The 9,332-nt window shown below is 40.2% G+C and overlaps 1 protein-coding gene across 5 annotated transcripts in view; it reads right to left on the reverse strand.

The window, feature by feature from the left end:
* The window catches only part of eya1 (EYA transcriptional coactivator and phosphatase 1), a 63,840-nt gene extending 54,913 nt beyond the window's left edge, over positions 1 to 8,927 (reverse strand). Inside the window, exons 1-4 of one of the 5 annotated variants that reach the window (XM_069512021.1) lie at positions 8,788 to 8,927; positions 4,116 to 4,176; positions 1,453 to 1,574; positions 1,285 to 1,363 (exon numbers count right to left, since the gene is read on the reverse strand). The gene's annotated coding sequence lies outside the window, so the exon portion shown is untranslated. Of the gene's footprint in view, positions 1 to 1,284; positions 1,364 to 1,452; positions 1,575 to 4,115; positions 4,177 to 8,746 lie in introns of all 5 variants that reach the window. The other 4 variants (XM_069512020.1, XM_069512018.1, XM_069512017.1 and 1 more) reach the window with 4 other exon arrangements.
* Between the last annotated feature and the right edge of the window lie 405 nt (positions 8,928 to 9,332).

Raw genomic sequence — 9,332 nt, forward strand, 5'->3', positions numbered from 1 at the left:
ATGGGCTTAACGAAACACGTAATAAGTCAAATCTGTCAAACAATCTTGGATGCAACAATTCCTTATCAAATCAAAAGCAAGCGGATACACTAAGTGATATTTCCTGTGTCCTTGCTTTATACTTTATGAGAAATGAGAAACAACTGAGCTATGGTTGAGGGGCACAAGCCAAGAGTCATTTTTGGAATATTCCCAGTGCAAAATCCTTGCTTGCTTGATACTAAAGTAATTAGAGTCATATTGAAGGAAATACACCAACATTTTGGGAATCAAGAATTTCTTTAAAAACAATGGAACCACTCTGGATGCTAACAATACTTTTTAAGTCGACCACGACCATCAAACATTTCCTCTTCACTCAAAGAGGAAATTTCCGTCAAGTCTTTGTGGTTCTTTCTTGAAAATACAGTTTTTTGCACAATTTTTTCGAGGTCCTGATACTTATGATAATGGGAAGCTGATCAGCCAGAGTGTCTTTTTTATTTTTGAAACCTTAAGTATAACTTAAAAAAAGATGCTCCACATTCATCATTTACAATCAGACGAATAGGTGAGCTGATATTCACCATCTCACATGACACAGCCTAAAAATAACCTTGTCTCATAATATTACGACTTCATGATCGTAATGTTCAACTTTACAATATTACGGCTTTAATTTCATGAATGTACGACTTGTATTTCTCATCAAATCACGATTATATTTTCAAAATCCCTTTTTCCCCCCTGTAAGTGGCTCCAGTACTCCATCGTAGTTTGACACTAAAAACCAACAAATAAAGGAAATAAATAATTTTTACATCAAAAAATAAATCGTTCACTTCTGATGTGCACTGTAGGTGTCTCATCAGATGTCTCTGAATAGTTAATCGCGCCTGATGTTCTTGCAGGAGTCAAACAGCAGATTACAGTAATTGAGAGCCCATACTGTGACAGAAATAACTTCTCACACAGGGGCTAGACCCACTGGTGCCTTTTGCTGTCTGTTGGCAAGAACTAAATATATTTTCTGCATTCTGAATGGCATTCCACTCTAACGCATACGTGCCAGTAGTTAACAGTGTATGAGAATAAATAGCTTTCTGGGCCCAGCCTTGAAGACATGTCAAAGATGGGCACACATGTATGTGATATGTTTGTTTGTGGAACATATTTTCTAAGTTTGTAAGCTGCTGTAAAGAAGCTACCATGTCCGCATTTTAATCTTGCCTTTCCATTTGTATCAGTTTACATTAGTAACAAGTCAGATAAACTCATGCTCATGCATATTGACAGAGTAATAACCCTTCTGGCAGCAGCAGAGCCTAATTTCTGAGGATCTTCGCAGTGAGCCAGAATTATGTCACTCCGACCACCTGTTCCTCTGAAAAAAACAAAACAAAAAAAACGTCATTGGGCTTAAGTAGTTCCGGCACGCATCCAAAATGTGAACTTCTGAACCGGAGCGCTTACTTTTTCATTTGTGTAGAAGCAGGAGACGGTGGTGTGTAGCAACAGCCACTCTAATTTCGTGGTGGTAGAGGAAGGGTTTACATGAGGGATGTGCTGTCCTGTGCCTGTCACTCAATCTGCCCCTGATTGTAAAACGCATGATTGAGGCTGATGCTGTGTCGTGTCACCTACAGGCTAATGAGAGACTAATCATCAGGGGTAGAAATGCAAAATACTGCTCCAGTTTTCAAGCAAGGAGTTCACACATGCATCTGTGAAAATGATAGCTGGGCAATTAAAAATAATTATCGCTATATATTTTTCAAAAATAGTCCATATATATACTGTATATTTACATATGTGTGTTGTTTAAGCATTTTGTAAGCACAGTGAGGAGGTATCACACATAACTGATCAACCTCAGATTCGTAAAATGTGGAATATTAATGTGACGTGATAATTATCGATCAACTGATAAAGTAATTTTTAAATAATAATTTTTTTTCACCCAGCCCTCAAATAGACATTTCCTTACTGGGTAAATTGAATAGGACTCATAAAAAGCAAATGCATTAAAAGAAACAAGAATGATGTGATATCTGTACAAGGTCTATCACAAAATAGAAAATGCAACTCAAGATGAAACAGGCTTTATTTTTTAACACTTGGTTTTGATGGATGGTCAGAAAAATAATATCCTTTCTCTGTCAAGGAAAGAAGCTAAATGTTCTGCTGCTAACACCGTCTGCCTACAACACCCGAGCTGCATTGCAGGTGTAGCACAAACATACAGTGTGCGTCTTTTAGATCGCAGCTCTAAAATAGCTGTGCAAGCACTGGTGGTCCACACACAGCTGTTGGTGGTGCGGTGCTGCTTACATCATTGGCGTTTATGCCAATTAGCTTTTCTCCCTATTTGCAGGGTGTTTGTCATGGATGGAAATAGATGGGACCCCCACAGCCGTGCAGCGCCATGTTCGACTCTGACTTAAAGCAGAGGTGTAACTGTATATGTTTAAAAGATATGAATAATAATAGACTGGGAGTTATAAAACGTCACATCTTATTTCTGATGAATGAGTCAAATAGCCACCAGGAGCTCCACGGTGAGACGCTGCACTGGCTGCAGCAGGACGTGTTCCTGTTAAGTGGAACAGGCTTGCTGAGGAAGCCGGCCCAGCAGTGGTCCGTCACGGGGAGCAGGGCAACCACCGTACTGTGGCAGCCTTGATGAAATCAGCTCACACTATGGCCGATGTGCTGACAGTGGGGATCAGGGCGGTCAGAGTTATTCCAGGGGTCCTGCCACTCTGCAAACCAGCGGCTGACCTGTGCGAGAGGCCGATAAGCCACAGACACAGAGAGCCACTCTCCACACCGTAAACTACAGCAAAACCTACAGTTATGTTTCAATCTTTGGGGAGACAAGCAGGCAGAAGAGGGCAGTGTTTTTCTTCACTGTTACACACAGTATAGTGCAATGATAAAAAACATATTCAAATACCATTGGAAAGCATCAAAGCCTAGGCTTACAGTAGTATATGAAAAGAGATTACGAGATTATTTTTATAATGTGAATTCTCCGATAATCAAAAATTTGGGGAATTAACATTTTAGAATAAGAGACAAATCTATCTGTTAACTCTTATGATAATGCAGCCACTGCCAAAGCACTTCTGACTGAGGCAGCCGCTGTCTGTCCTGCTCCAGTAAAGAGAAGTAGCCACATACTCCACTCCATTTGCTGCATGTGTTAAGGTGTCTATCATGTGTGAAACAAACCGTTTTTCTTCAGCCGTGCCTTTTTGACTCTCATGACATAATGCTGGAGAGAGCACAGGCGCTGGGGGAAACTTTCCCCCACTCTCACTTTTATGCACCTATTTAAGAACAGCAGCCTTTCACACCGAGTTCAGCAGGAAGAAGCAGTAAAAGTGAAATGGGCGAGACCTACAGTATTTCATAATTAATAGGTAGCAGCGAGGGGAGAATGGTCCAGGCTGACGTAAAAAGATCAACAAGGTATAAAAGTGATCATTCATTCCGTAGAAAATTACGGATGAAAAACGTGGTGCCATATGCCCCCCCCCCAAAAAAATCAAAAGCATAACACATTTGAAATATGCATCGAGCGTTTTATAATCTCTGATTGCTTTGCTTTATTTGGAGGTCGTACAGAGCTGCTCCTCCGCCTGCCTATATGATCTAATTTGTTTCTGAGGTGGTCCCCAGCTCACACCAGGTCACCACCTGCAAGAAGTACTGTAAATTACTCGGTGGGCCTAATTGCCCATGTCCGCTGTATTACTATAAACCACTAGTGCTGTGCTAACTCTATTGTCAGGTACTTAATCAGGGCCACCAGATTTATTTCCTTGCTCTAACTCTGGGGACAACCACAAGCAGAGGCCTGAGTAATTGGATCTTATTTTGCATCTAAAATTAACCACCTATTCTTAGTGAGGGCCGGGGCTTGGAAATGATAACAATAATGATATCAACCAGTACCATATGAGGCTTTGCCTTTCATACTGGGAGTTGCATAATGCATGATAGGCCCAGATGTTGCTCGGAATGACCTTACCTGGGGGGGTATGGTGCCATTATGCCAATCAAACAGTGTAGCACTTGATCAGTCACAGGCCCAGAGCAGACTGTAGGAACTCAATTATTCAGTCTCTTACCTCACACATGCACAGCAGAGGCAACAGGCGTTAAGGTTTTACCGGGCGCTCCCGTGTGGATCTGATGGAGAGAATGACAAAAACTGAAATTAATAACTTCAATCAAACTAAGGTCAGGGCTGATTTAACACATATTATATGATAGAACCTTTCATATCCTTCAAACTGCAGTTTTAACAGCAATTTTCACAATTTCAGTTTCTTTCATAGTAGACATATGATTAAAGGAGGAGGAAGGAACGATGGATTGAATTCATTCTGTAAAATAATTTTTTTAGCTTAAAAACCATAAGACAAGATGTTGAGAGAACTTGGGTAATTAAATGTATCACATCACATTCGAATAAGTCAAAAAATGAGACAGGACCCATTTGAAAAAGAAACGTACCTCCGAAAAATACCATTAGAAATTTCAAATAAAAACATTAAAAACATACTCTGCCAAATAGTAATATATTTCTTGGCATGATGTTACACTTTCAATACAATTATTATATTAAATGTAAATTAATATGTAATAATTTAATTTTAACATATTCTCCATTTCAATTTCTGTCAGTAAATGCCTGCACACAGTGCTTTGTAATAGAGCTTTTTTTTCAATGTGGTAGGTGAAGCAGTGCCGAGTGAGTGGAGAGCGAGCAGTGAGCATGCAGAGGGGATGTGGTCTGTGTAGGGATGTCAGGAGCATAATGGCCAGCTGAGTCATAGGTTATAAAAAGCTGTCATTAGGGATTTCTGTCCTCAGCAGCTCATCACACAGGACCTGTGAATTATTTATTACGCTGGAAACTCAAGCGCCCCGTTACTCGAGTCCGCCTGGTTTCCTGCACTTCCCCTTTTTCCTTGGGCTTGTTTAATAAAGGCAAAGCATTTAGTTGTTATAAAAGTCTTTACATTGGATCCAATATATAAACAGGAATTCCTTTTATTAATGTATCTACTGTGATTATGTTTTTTATAGTGGATATAACAAATTATACACCGACAGAGTGCACCTAATGAGGGCATTTATACAATCAAAGTGTATAATCAAAGTGTTTATATTATTAGAATGAACCTAGTATTAGGTTTGCCTGCAGTCAAAATGACCACATAATTAGCAATACAATCGGAGGGGGATGTATTTTCTTTTTTTATCCTAATAGCGACAAAAAAGTTTTTAGAGGAAATCTTTGCATGAATGGAGATGTGACATAAACATAGTTACATAAACGAATCACAGATTTTTTTTTAAGTAGATAAGGATTACATATCATGAGCAACATATTCCACAAATCAGCAAAAAAGAAAACTACATCTCCCCTAAATCAGTCCCACTTCATTTTTTCCCCCACAGCTTTTGTCGATGCAAATCAGCTCAGGCGTTTTCCTCACTTTGTTTTGCTCTCGCTATATGAAAATGGTTAAAAATCCCATGGGTCAGTGAAAATGATCCTTCCACTCCGGTCGCCTGCTCTAAGTCAGCCAAAACATTCCAGACTTCAAAAGGCAGCTTTGCCTACCAGGGCCATTTCAGTGTCCCAACCTCCATGGCTCAGGAGGACTTGGTTATTTGGATAAATTAATTTCTGGAGTCTGCCTGAGTTGCAAAAACAACCTCCTGCCTGACAGCAAATTAGTCTAAGTGAAAAACCCGAGAAAACGCATAAGGTTAAAGAAAACAGCTTCCCCCCTCTTTTTGAGCACATTATTGATTTTCTGTTTACCAGCGACTCAGCTGTGTTTAAGAATTCGTATATTTTTGGTTTTAAGTTTACTAAGAGAATAGAAAATATTGTGGAATGCATGCGTAAATCTATCTGCTGGAAGGTGATGCGGTTCAATAGGCAACATCAGCACACGGGCTGTAAAATGCACACGCTGTGTACAGTACACAGCTGACAGGCTGTATACCATAAAACAGGCTGATGTAAAACTTTTAACAGCTGTCAGTGGTATTGAAAAATGATATAAAACTGAAATCTCTTGAAGACTCAAACGTTTAAAAAAATAAACTGGTGAGCACAGACTGTGAAAATGGGGAAAACGGTTATGGAGGGAAAATTATGCAAACAGATGAAGACAATCCAGAATTAATGGTCCGCAACATTTTCAGGCACTCCGAGAGCTGTCCAAGGACACCATAGGGGAGACTGCATGGCCCCAGTAATTGGAGGAGCATGTAACTTCAAAAGTAAGGAGAGCAGACTGGAGAACTCTCCTCTGAAGTCAAGTCTTAAAGAAAACGTGAAGCACATGTATGCTACAGTAGGCAATCCGGTACATGTGTGAATGAAAATTGTTCTATTCATTGCTGCGGACATGATACACTGCAGTGTCCCCGCTGAGCTACCAGACTTTTATAAGTGCATGAATTCCCTTTCTGAAACTTTTAGGCCACAGCTGCTTGGTCTGAAAATACAGAACGCAGCAGCAAAAAAAAAGAAAAAGGGAAAGTGGGTCAAAAACAAAACAAGATATTCCACATAATGTCAATAAAACGTCCATAAAATATATCACTCAGAGGATGTGAGATCACCCAAAGAAGAAGAAAAGTGCTTTTAAAGTGTAACGACCTTTAGTCACAATAAATGTGTCTTTTACAGTGTTGAGGATTTTGACTGTTCCCCATCTTTCTTGAAATGGATGATGTTTCAGTCAAGCAATTCAAGGATGAGATCTGGAATCTGTGGTCTTGTCAGAGGACATTTCAATCACAGTATATATGGAGTATTTTAATATTTGTAGTCTCATTCACTACCTGGTGGCTGGCTACAGTGTTGGTCATCAACTCTGCCTCCTCCATGTTAGAAGATGGGACACGGACTGAGTTAAAAGTCAAAGTACACATCATATACATTTGTCTCAAAGAAGGTTTCTGTAATTTAAGGTAGTTCTTATCACACTGATTCTCAATTTTCCGGTTAGTTTGGTTTTAATTGCTTATTTAATGCTCCAAAAACTAGCTTTAAATGTCATCAGACTCACAAACTGACTCACGATTGGTCAAGCATGTTTATCAGTGGTACCTCACGACCTCTGTGGCTCCAAGTGCGCAAGATGGCAGCGTTCATATCCAGGATATGTTAGCTTCATTTCTGGACAGTAGGAGGAAGTGGGGATGTGTTGTCCTGAGATACAGTCTATGCTGTCTGTGAACTGAAAGCTAAAATATAATACCAACATCAGGAGTGTGAACCAAACAGGCAGGGCAGTATAAGCTTTGACAAATATTTAAGTGTTGGATTAAAATCATGGAAACGGGATGAGTCAGACAGACGAGGCAAACATCATGTGCCTACTCTTTTCTGCTTTTCTACAAGCGCAATTGCGGCACAAGATGGTTTGTGCAACGATGGACCTGTGGATTTCCAGCATGACCTCAGAAAACAGCCAATACTCAACAGTAACATCATCATAACCGGGTGCACACATATGGCGGCTTCTTGAACTGATATTTAGACACTGATGGAATACTCATATTCAACAATTTTGCTCTGCAAGACAAAGAAAAACATCCCATCAGGGAACCAGTCGACTCAGTGAAAAGCTGAATCAGTCCTGCTGCAGTATTGGAAGGGTGGCCTCCGCAACCTCGCCTGTTATCATGATGGCATAACTTTGACATAACATACACTTCTGTCTTGATGATGTGCTTCGGCTATACATCATGAAAATGAGCCCGGGTCGGAGGAAAATGAAGACAAACTGTATCACACTGGAATGGGAAAAGCAGAGGGGAACACAATCTTTCCAAGGTCCTTTTTGGTCTGAGGGAAGAACACCGTGCGTGCAGGAGTCAATCCAACATACACCAACTGAGGAGAAAATGTCCATTTTTAACCTGTTATCCATCACTGTCGAACGTGGTGCACGGCAGAAGAAAAAAAAAAAGAAAGAGGAAATAATCAGACAGAAAAATGACTGCAGCCTGAAGTAGACCTGAATTTAACTTAAGGCAAATGATAGTTTGATAAATGTCCCACATGCAACTTGTACTGTACCTGCATCGCCCTTTATTTGTGGGAGTGAAAGCATGTTATTCTCTCTGTATGTGACACTGAGGGAAAATGTGAGACGGCACATGCAACACAATACTGTGCAATACAACTGCACACGTGGGTTTGACACATAGAGGGCTCGTTCATTACATTACTTCCCATGAAGTATTTTTGCACCCTCAATCCATTTTTCCACTACTCCTATCGTCCCTTATGCCTGCACACTATGTGTATACTTTGTGGTGCTGTGTACTACGTTTTGAGTACTTATTATAATGCGTACTTGTATGTTCGGTCTAGTCATATTTTTACATCAGGGATCAGACAGAAACATTATTTCAATCCTGTCCTGGCAGAAATGACAATAAAGTTGACTCTTGCAGAAATACTTTTTTAAGGCTAATATAAATTACTGTTGCAGCAAAACAATGCTTTACAAGAAGAGAAACACTTTTCAGTCAAATTACTATTAAAATATATATTTAAAAATGACATTATTGATTTAATCACAGTAGGTTTGTTGTGTAAAAGCCTGTTTACCACACACACACACACACACACACACACACACACACACACACACACACACACACACAGGTGAACACAGTGGTTGAAACACACAAACTGAGCCGCGTCACAGCTTCATACCTGCGCTGTTTCTCAAGTCACCACATGCAACAAGTCCTCACCCCCCTCAGCCCACATCCAGAGACTCTCATGTCCCGTCTTCTCCTCCGTGTCAGCGACCACCGGTGTCACTGCAGCCCGGATAGTGTGTCCGACACGGGGGTGAAACAACGCGACACCCTCGCTGCAAGTTTTGGGAGCTGCTGAGTCGGAAGGTTACACTGGCCTGACAGAGTGAGATGACACCATCAGATACATCCGCCTGCTTCCATGTGCGCGTGCTGCTGCCGCTCACTGTGCAGCACGAGGAGTTTATAATACTCTATTTTACAGTGAGACATTTTTAAATAATCATGTTTATATTATGTGGAATATACAAAAAGTCTATTTACATGTGTGTTATAATTGTGAAAGAACACCATCATCATATTAAGGTAGTTCTCTATCTCTCTGGATATGAACTACAGCGCCACCTATAGGTCTCTATAAGGCCTCTATATAAATATAAGGATAGTAAGATTATTTTTAGAGTTGGTGCTTCTGTTTTTTACTTTCCAGTCCAACAGGAATCATCAGAAATATCACAAAATATGAGTCATTTCCAGTT

The sequence above is a fragment of the Paralichthys olivaceus genome, chromosome 17 (genome assembly GCF_024713975.1).
Source record: "Paralichthys olivaceus isolate ysfri-2021 chromosome 17, ASM2471397v2, whole genome shotgun sequence".
Taxonomy (NCBI): Eukaryota; Metazoa; Chordata; class Actinopteri; order Pleuronectiformes; family Paralichthyidae; genus Paralichthys; species Paralichthys olivaceus.